The sequence below is a fragment of the Talpa europaea genome (assembly GCF_964194135.1).
Source record: "Talpa europaea genome assembly, chromosome: 7".
NCBI classification, from domain to species: domain Eukaryota; kingdom Metazoa; phylum Chordata; class Mammalia; order Eulipotyphla; family Talpidae; genus Talpa; species Talpa europaea.
The window spans coordinates 86,302,831-86,312,548 of record NC_140074.1 but is presented as its reverse complement, the minus strand read 5'-3'; positions in this window follow the sequence as shown (position 1 = coordinate 86,312,548).

Here is a 9,718-nt window from a genome sequence, read left to right as displayed (position 1 = left end):
TCTTGGACTTGTCAGTCCTATAAGCACACCTAGATTCTGACATTTACACTCAATTGACAGCAAAATGCAAACACCACAGTAATTTGCCCACTATCAGTAGTAAAAGTGGCTCCAAGAAGTTGACAGATAAGAAGCATTGCATCAGGTGCAATTACCAGCTTTCTAACCAACAGATAACACACCTTTCTCTAGAGATTTGGAATGCACAGGAGAGTGATGTCACAAATAACCCAGATGCCAGCCAAGGACTCTGTTCTTTTGAGAGAGAACCAAGAATGCTTTTAGCCCCCAGCTCACATCCTGCAGGAAGTTCAGTGACCTCTAGGAGATAGCTGTCTGTTACAGGAAGCTAATTTCTGCTCTGAATTAAGAGCCTCAACTGACTCTCATTTCATTCTTTCGTTCAACTGATATTTACATAATGCCTATATGTGCTAGGCTCTCTGCCAGGCACTTGGGATATGGCACAGACAAAAAAGACCAAAGCCAGGGGGACCACCCTGGTGGCGCAAGGGGTTGGGTTGCAGCACTGTGAAGCTGTCCGAAGCCTCTGCAGCATGAATTCAGTTTGATCCCGACCAGCCAGGGAGCAACCCACATGGCACAGCAGACCTCTCCTGTCTCGCCCGCTGCTCCCCTCAGCAGTGTATTTCAGTGGATCTGCTTGTTCTGCTCCCTGCTCTGTCTCTAGTGAATCCTCTCAGCCACCCCACCTCTGGCTCGTACCCCAGTTGTTGTATGTGTCAATAAATAAATCTTTTTTTTTTTTTAAAGAAAGTATAAATCCTGGGGGATTGTCAGAGGTAGAGAAAGGTCAGTAGGACCAGAGAAAAGAGAGCAGAAGAGAAGATAAATGTACTTGCCCCTCACCGCCTTCAGATATCCCTGATTTCTCAACTCTGTGAGGACAGAGACAAGGAAGTTGGCCCCTTCTCCTGGATTTTTCCCTGCAAAAGGCATCAGTGTGAGCATCTTTCCTACAGATGGGGGCCATGAGGAGAGAGGTTTAAATGGCAGCAAAACAACTCGTTCTCAACAGTCCTGTAACTGGGAACGTCTCACAGACCTTTTCAGGAAGGTCCAGCCTCCTGGTTTCATTCTCAACACACTTTCCTCCCCAAAGTTCTCCTTGGGGGTCTCCCTGGTGGCATAGTGGTTACCTCTCAGTGCTATCACCTCTGTGGCCTGAGTTTGATCCCCAGCCAGGGAGCTAACCCACATATGGTGCAGTAGACCTCTCCTGTCTTGCCCGCTGCTCCCCTCAGCAGTGTATTTCTTTTCTTTTTTTTATAATTTATATATATATGTATAAATATACATACACACATATTACATCATTGTTCATTTCTATACAATATTTGCTTTCTTTTTTTTTAAAGATTTATTTTGGGGCCTCTCTTGTGGCACAAGGGGTTAAGACACAGCACTATGAAGCAACCTGCAGCCACTGCAGCATGAGTTCGATCCCCGGCCAGGGAGGTGACCCACATGGCACAGCAGACCTCTCCTGTCTTGCCCGCTGCTCCCCTCAGTGCTGTATGTCATTACCTCTGTCTGTTCTGTTCCCCACTCTGTCTCTGGTGAATCCTCTCACACCCCCCAGCACCTCTGGCCTGTACCCCGGTTCTTGTATGCATAAATAAATAAATCTTAAAAAAATAAAAAAAGAACCCGACTGTAGCTATCATTTTGCAGGAAATATGAGGAGTATTGGAACAGGTTAAATAACACCTCAAGGAAGCAAATACACAAATTTGAGATATGAGGCATTTTACAAAACATAGGCTACTGGTGGGGAGGTGGGGGTTGTTGAGAGGATTCACCAGAGACAGAGTGGGAAGCAGAACAGGCAGACTGACTGAAATACACTGCTGAGGGGAGCAGCGGGTGAGACAGGAGAAGTCTGCAGTGCCATGAGGGTCACCTCTCTGGCTGGGGATCTAACTCATGCTACAGTGGCTGGGGATAGTTTCATAGGCTGCATCTTAACCCCTTGCGCTACCAGGGAGGCCCCATGTTCAATTCTTTTATTCATTTCGAGTTGGGTTTTTTTTTTTCCGTGCATGGTGTGAGGTAGTAGCCTAGCTTCATTCTTTTGCAAGTAGCGGTCCAGTTTTCCCAGCACTATTTACTGAACAAACTGTCCTTGTTCCATTGCATATTATTTGCTCCTTTCCTTTGTCAAAGATTAGCTTTCCATAAATATGTGGGTTTATTTCTGGGTTTTCTATTCAAATCCATTGGTCTCTATGTATATTTTTGTTTCAGTAGTATAGTTTGAAGTCTGCAAGTGTGATAGCTCCATTCTCTTTCTTTTTTGTCAGGAGAGCTTCGGCTATTTGAGGTTTTTTGTGGCTCCATAAGAATTTCATCAATATTTGTTTTTATTTCTTTGAAGAATGTCATTGACATTTTTATCAGAATAGCATTGAATCTATAAATTGCTCTTGGTAGGATGGCCATTTTGATAATGTTAATTGTTCCAATCCAAGAGCAAAAGATATCTTTCCATTTCTTTGCGTCGTCTTCTATTTTTTTTTAAGATTTATTTTTATTTATTTATGCATACAAGAACTGGGGTGTAGGCCAAAGGTGCGGGAGATGAGAGGATTCACCAGAGACAAAGTGGGGAGCAGAACAGGCAGATCTACTGAAACACACTGCTGAGGGGAGTAGCGGGCTAGACAGGAGAGGTCTGCTGTGCCATATGTGGGTCAGCTCCCTGGCAGGGGGTGAGGGGTTGAACTCTGGCTGGTGATAGCTTGATAGTGCTGAGATTTTAACTGCTGTGCCACCAAGGAGGCACTCTTTTTCTATTTCTTTTAACAGTGTTTTATAGTATCCTTTGTATAGGTCCTTCACCTCTTTTGTTAGGTTTATTCCTAAGTATTTGATTTTTTTGTTTCAATTATAAAAGGGATGTTTTTCTTAATTTCTTCTACAGATTGATTGTTTGCGTATAGGAAGGCTACTGATTTTCGTGTGTTGATTTTGTGCCCTGCTACTTTACTTACTTTGATTAGTTTTTCTGTGGAGTTTTTTGGATTCTCTATGTATATTATTATATTGTCTGCAAATAATGATAGTTTTACTTCTTTTTTCCCTATTTGGATTCCATGTATGTCTGTCTGCTCTGGCTAGGACTTTCAGTGTTATATTGAAAAGCAGTGGTGAGAATGGACATACTTGTCTTGATCCAGATCGTAATGTTACAGGGCAGGGAGAGGGGCACCCCAGACCCCCAAACCTGCCTGCTCTAAATAGGTTCTGCCATCTGCCGCATCAACACAAAACATATGAGACTTTAATGAAAAGGAACTTTAATACAATTAGGAAACAATACAGGAAAGGCAAAGAATATAGTTTCTAAATCAAGCACCCAAAAGTTACCCGTCCCCTCATGGGTAAAAGTCCACCCAAGCAGAATTGGCCCAGAGCAAGTCCCCAAAGCTTGCTACAAGTCCTAAGCACCTTTCAGTGGGGATCCACAGAAAAGGATCAGAAACAACCAGACAAGTCGGGAAGGAAAAGAGCAAAATCAAAATCAAGATAAAAGCTGCCATTGTTATCCTTTCTATGGGCCTCTCACCCACATCTGTGTCACCCAGTCCACGACCAAAAGGCAAGCGCAGTTTCTTCACGTGTCTCTCGGCTCCATGTGCCTCCTCCAGGTCTCCTTCTGGCTCTCCATCCTGCTTCCTTCCTTCCTCCATCCCTTCTGCAGCTTCTTCTCCCTGTTCAGCTCCACCCTTCCTTGGGTGGGGCAGGAAACCTGGAACCTCCCCCTTTCCTGGGGACCATCCTGTTAGAGTAAGGAAAAGGCTTTCAGCTTTTCACTGTTGAGAATAATAGTGGCTGTGGGTTTGTTGTATATGGCTTTTACTATGGTAAGGTATGTTCCTTCTATCCCGAGAATTTTAAGGGCCTTCATCATAAAGGATGTTAAACTTTGTCAGATGCTTTCTCAGTATCTATTGATATGATGATATGGTTTTTATTTTTCTTTTTGTTGATTTGTTGGATTACATTAATTGATATTCAGATGTTGAACCATCCTTGTATCTCTGGAATAAATCCCACTTGGTCATGGTGTCTTATCTTTTTGATGCATTGTTGGATTTGTTGGCTAGGATTTTATTGAGGATTTTTGCATCAGTGTTTATAAGAGATTGGCCTTTAGTTTTCCTTTTTTGTGTTTTCCTTGTTTGGTTTTGGTATTAGTGTAATATTGGCTTTACAAAATGTATGTGGGGGTGTAAGGGCAGGGATGGTCACAGTGCAGGTTTTCTGATCCAGCAGACCAGGTGAAGGAGGAGGCAGAGTCCTCAGTGGCTTTTGCAGGTCTTTTATTGGGATTTACCCAGTACACGGCAGGCAGGGGTGCTGGGGGGCCGGGAGGCTGGCAGGCCTCCCAGTCCCCAGCAAGTCTTCACTCTATCTGGGCTCTCTGGTGTTCTCTCTGCTTCTCTGCTCTTTTGTTTGTTCTGCCGCTTCTTGACTTCTCTTTCGGCTTCTTCTTGCGTCCCTGTGACGCCGCCCTTAAAAAGCACAGTCTCAGCCCAGGTGAACCCTGTCTACATCTGCCCACACCCTATTCCAGGTGCCCGCCATCAGGGTTGCATTCAGGATCACAAGGATCCATCATCTATCCTGATGGCAGGAGGGCAGAAAAGCCTGACATTTTTCCTTACCCTACAGGGGGCCTTCCTGGTGGCACAAGGGGTTAAGTCTCAATACTATGAAGTTATCTATTGGCAGCCGATGGACCATGAGTTCGATCCTCGGCCAGAGAGCTGACCCACATGGCTCAGCAGACCTCTCCTGTCTCACTCTGCTCCCCTCAGCAGTGTATTTCAGTAGATCCATCTGTTCTGCTCCCCACTCTGTCTGAAATGAATTCTCTCATCCATTGCACCTATGGACTATACCCCGGCTCTTGTATACATAAATAAATAAATCTTTAAAATAAATAAACAAATATTTTCCCCCCTCATGTCCATGTACCCTAGTAAGGAGGCTTAGAGGCATGACCTCAGAACCCCATGGGCAGTTTCTGGGTGAAATATTCTGTCTCAAAGCTTGGAGAAATAAAGATCAGGCACTCCTTCCCAAAGGGCCAACATTCACATTGAAATGGCTTCTGCTGCTGGCTTATGGTGACATACTGTGACTAAGCCAGGGTCACAATGAGTCACCCAACGGCAGGGAAGGCGCCTTTTCTCCCATCCCCCTTCCCCAGAGCAGGCCCATGTGTATAAAGTGGGTCTAGAAGAGGTATGTTATTTTTGTGAGACCATAACTCAGAGCCAACTGATTATTCTTTTTTTTTTTTTAAAGATTTATTTATTTATGCATACAAGAGCTGGGGTACAGGCCAGAGATGAGGGGGGTGAGAGGATTCACCAGAGACAGAGCTGGGAGCAGAACAGGCAGATTGAAATACACACACTGCTGAGGGGAGCAGCGGGCGAGACAGGAGAGGTCTGCCAGGCCATGTGGGTTGCTCCCTGGCCGGCCTGGTGTTGAACTCGTGCTGCAGAGGCTGCGGGTCTGCTTCATAGTGTGGTGCTTAACCTTTTGCGCCACCAGGGAGGCCCCCAACTGATTATTCTTTATTGTCTGCTTCCACCATTCTTGCCACCTCCCTCCCCCCATTCCTATTCCAGAGGTCTGAGGATACAACACAGTGACCATAGTTCTCTCCTAGGATTTCAATCCTGAATCCTCACAAGCTGCTGTGTGCTTCCAGATAAGGCACTTAACCTCTTTAAGATTCATCTGTAAAATGGAGGTAGCTGTAAAATACTGAACCATAAGGTTGTTGAGAGGATTAGGAGAGATAATCCATATAAAGGCAGTTAGCACTATGCCTGTGTAGGGTAAGGTAAAAAGTATCAGGCTTTTCTGCCCTCCCGCCATTAGGATAGATGACGGAACCCTGCGGTCCCGAACGCATGCCTGATGGCGGGCACCTGGGGTGGGGTGTGGGCCGATGTAGGTGGGATTCACCTGGGCTAAGACTGGGCTTTATAAGGGCAGCGCCACAGGGACGCCAGCAGAATCAGAGAAGCAGAAGCAGAAGCACGAGAGAGCCCAGACAGAGTGAAGACTTGCTGGGGGCTGGGAGGCCTGCCAGCCTCCCGGCCCCCAGTACCCCTGCCTGCTGTTTACCTGGTAAATCCCAATAAAAGCCTGCAAAAGCCACTGAGGGCTCCAGGACTCTCTCCTCCTTTACCCCGTCTGCTCTGGTTATAGAGATCTTGCTCCTTGCCATTCCTGCCCTTATATTTGGTGTAAGACGGCAAGATGATCCATGCAGATGGGTATGGAGCCCTCTGAAGACATGGAGGGACTGAGGAGTAGCAGACTGTGTTTGTCTGTGACAATGCTGGACGTGTCATGGCGACACAGGAGATGGACAAGGTCTGGGAGCTGCAGGACGACACCTCGCCTGGAGGAGGTGACACCCTAGAGTACCAGCCAACAACCCCTGAGGCAGCAAGAATCATCGGGGAAGAGAGGGCCTTGATTCGGAGCTCGCCAGTGTGGACAAAGGGAAAAGCGAATGAACTTGGACTAATGGACTAATAATCCTGTCAGAAGGTGGAGGAACCTTGGCAGGTGACATTTTGGGAACCCTGAGGGTGTATGGTATCGTTTAAAATTAAGGCATGGCCAGTGGGCCTTGGTATAAGAGCCCACAGTTGGCTGAGGAAGGAAGCTCTCGGCAAGTTCTTTGCAGCCAGGCAGAGGAAAAAGCCAATTTAGAAAGGCAAAAGCTGATGCGGAGATTTGGAAGCTATGAGCGGCTGTTAAGCAGCCTAAGTAAGCTCAAGAAGGCCAGTGAGTCTCTTAAAATCAGCTGTGGGTGATGCCCTGCTCATGGTTGAGTGAGGGTGAGGAGCTGAGGAACCTGTCCTTGAGGGATTGGTGAGGAACGTGGCTGGTGGTGGAGCCCAAGCCGAAGAGGGGACCCAAGAGAGGCCGCATGTGGAGCTTGTATCCACAGATCCCTGACCCGTGTGCGTGTGCAATGGGTTGGCCTGAGTGCAGGGGTCTGTATGTCGCATTGGTGGCTATGAAAGCCGAGTGTTGGAGTAACTGCAGACAGAAACCCTGAGGATTGGGCAATTACCTCCAACAGTATAGAATCGCCAGTCCAAGAGTGAGTGCCTCCTGGGGGTGGATGGGGTATGCGGCCTGTGGCTTACACTACAGCCAGAGAAGGCCAGGAAGCCTGATGGCTCCTGGCGTGTGACAGTAGATGCCGTGAGTGGTTCCTCTCCCTCGTATGAGCAGTGCCTTCAGCATCAGATTTGGTGGATCATCTGCTGGTGTCAGTAATCGTCTTTTGCCACTAGGTTGGTGCCCTGCCTGGACTAACTTGTGTTCTGTTGTATTTTGTTGTTATATTGTTATGCATACTATTTGCTTTTGTGGGCCATGGCTGCAGTGTTCATATTGCCAAGAGAAACGTATACGGCTTGTATAGACTGTTTGGCAGAAAACCCTGAGAGGGTGGATTGTAGGGTAAGGTAAAAAGTATCAGGTTTTGGGCCTCACCTGGTGGCACATCGGTTGAGAGCTGGCTGCCGGCAGCTTCTGCAGCGCTATTTCTATCCCCGGCCACCATAGAGGGTCCCACACAAACAAAGTATCAGGCTTTTCTGCCCTCCCGCCATTAGGATAAATGATGGAAACCTGCGGTCCTGAATGCATGCCTGACGTCGGGCACCTGGAGTGGGGTGTGGGATTCACGTGGGCTAAGACTGGGCTTAGACTGGGCTTTTAAGGGCAGCGTCACAGGGACGCCAGCAAAAGCAGAGAAGCAGAAGCAGAACCACCAGAGAATGCCTGAGAGCCCAGACAGAGTAAAGACTTGCTGGGGGCTGGGAGGCCTGTACCTGGTAAATCCCAATAAAAGCATGCAAAAGCCACTGAGGGCTCCAGGACTCTCTCCTCCTTTACCCCGTCTGCTCGGGTTATAGAGATCCAGTTCCGTGCCATTCCTGCCCCTACAGCCTGGCAGCTAGTATTTCTGGAATAATAACGTAAGTCATTATAATAAAACATTTATGCCACTTAGACTAGATACTTGAATTTTGAGGTCTAGCTTGGGATGCTTAACATGCTTAACAATGAAAGATCATGATACAGTAGGTAAGAACTGCTATGGAGATTAATAAAGGACAGTACTGTAGATGAAGACAGGAAACGTGGTGGTCAGAAAAGAGGACACATTTTATTTTTTTTAAAGATTTATTTATGTATACAAGAGCTGGGGTGCAGGCTAGAGATGCGAGGAGTGAGAGGACTCACGAGAGACAGAGTGGGGAGCAGAACAGGTGGATCTACAGAAATCCACTGCTGAGGGGAGCATCAGGTGAGACAGGAGAAGTCTGCTGTGCCATGTGGGTCACCTCCCTGGCCAGGGATGGAACTAGTATTACAATGGTTGAGGATAACTGCAGTGCTGAGACTTAACCCCTGTGCCACCAGCGAGGCCCCCAAGGGGACACATTTTAAGTCTGAGATCCTGAAAAGAATTGAAGAGCATTCCAGGAATACAAGGCTCAATATGCACAGGTAAGATGATACTGCAGTACTGTTTTATGCTGTGAGCTCTACTTGGCATTTTTTAACACCTGGAGACTGTTAAAACTTCACACAAAGTAGCAACAGATTCAGAGTTGTCATTTAGAAAAGCACACTGGCAGATCTGTGCAATGTAAATAGGGACAGCGTCTCCATAAAGGAGTTGCCAGCAGGAATACCTATATAACTATGGAATATAGAACACAGGTAGAAATGATATTGATGGCAGGGAGAGACAGCACACGACAATGAGTTTAGAAGAATCTGGGTCGAAGACTTGAAAGCAATACTTTTACCAGTTTTGGCACACTCTATTCTCTTTGTCTTGACTGCCCTTCTCCACCTGGACAGTCAATATTCAGCCACCTCGTTTTGATCCCACCACAGATTAGATTAGGGGGCCCTGTTCTGTGTTCCTAACAACCCCTGTGCCTTCCTCCATTACAGCACTTGGCATTCCTTTGTCATCTACAGTTTCCTGGTTCCTCCCACAGGTCTGCGAATTCGATGAGGCAAGGCCCTTGATTACCTTTGCACCTGCCAGACAAATGTGCTGTCAATAAGAGTGAATCAATGAAAACAAAAAAGTCAGCCCACCTGGGAAGCATCTGGAGAAACCATAAGAAAAAGACCAACATCTCAGTGAGCCCAGACCCTGGGGTCACATCATCCTTCCTACTCCAATTCTGTTTCGGAGTCATTGCCTAAAAGTCCTGGGTCTTCCAGGAACTTGAAGCCCTTTGGGGCAAAGAAGCCCCAGATCAACAGCGCAAATACAAACCCCTGGGGACCTGGGGCTGAGGCCCCACTCCATGGCTCTCGCCTCTACCCCAACCTCTGCAGTTCCGGCCTTCGCCAGGCGGCGACGCCCATGAGTCCGCATGCGCAGTGCGCCCACGAGAGGGTCCCCCTGCCCTTCTCCCAATGGCGGGCGTCAGTCCCCTTCCCGGCATCCTCCCTGGGGCAGGGGGCGCGTCATTTCCGGTGGGGAAGGCCCGCGGCCGCCGCCGCCATTTCGGGCGCTGCTGTGAGACTGTGACCCGAGCCGGTCCGCTGGGCGGCGGGCGCCGGGGCTGGAGGGGCGCGCGCGGCGGCGGCCCAGCGTGTAGGCGCCGAGGCGGCC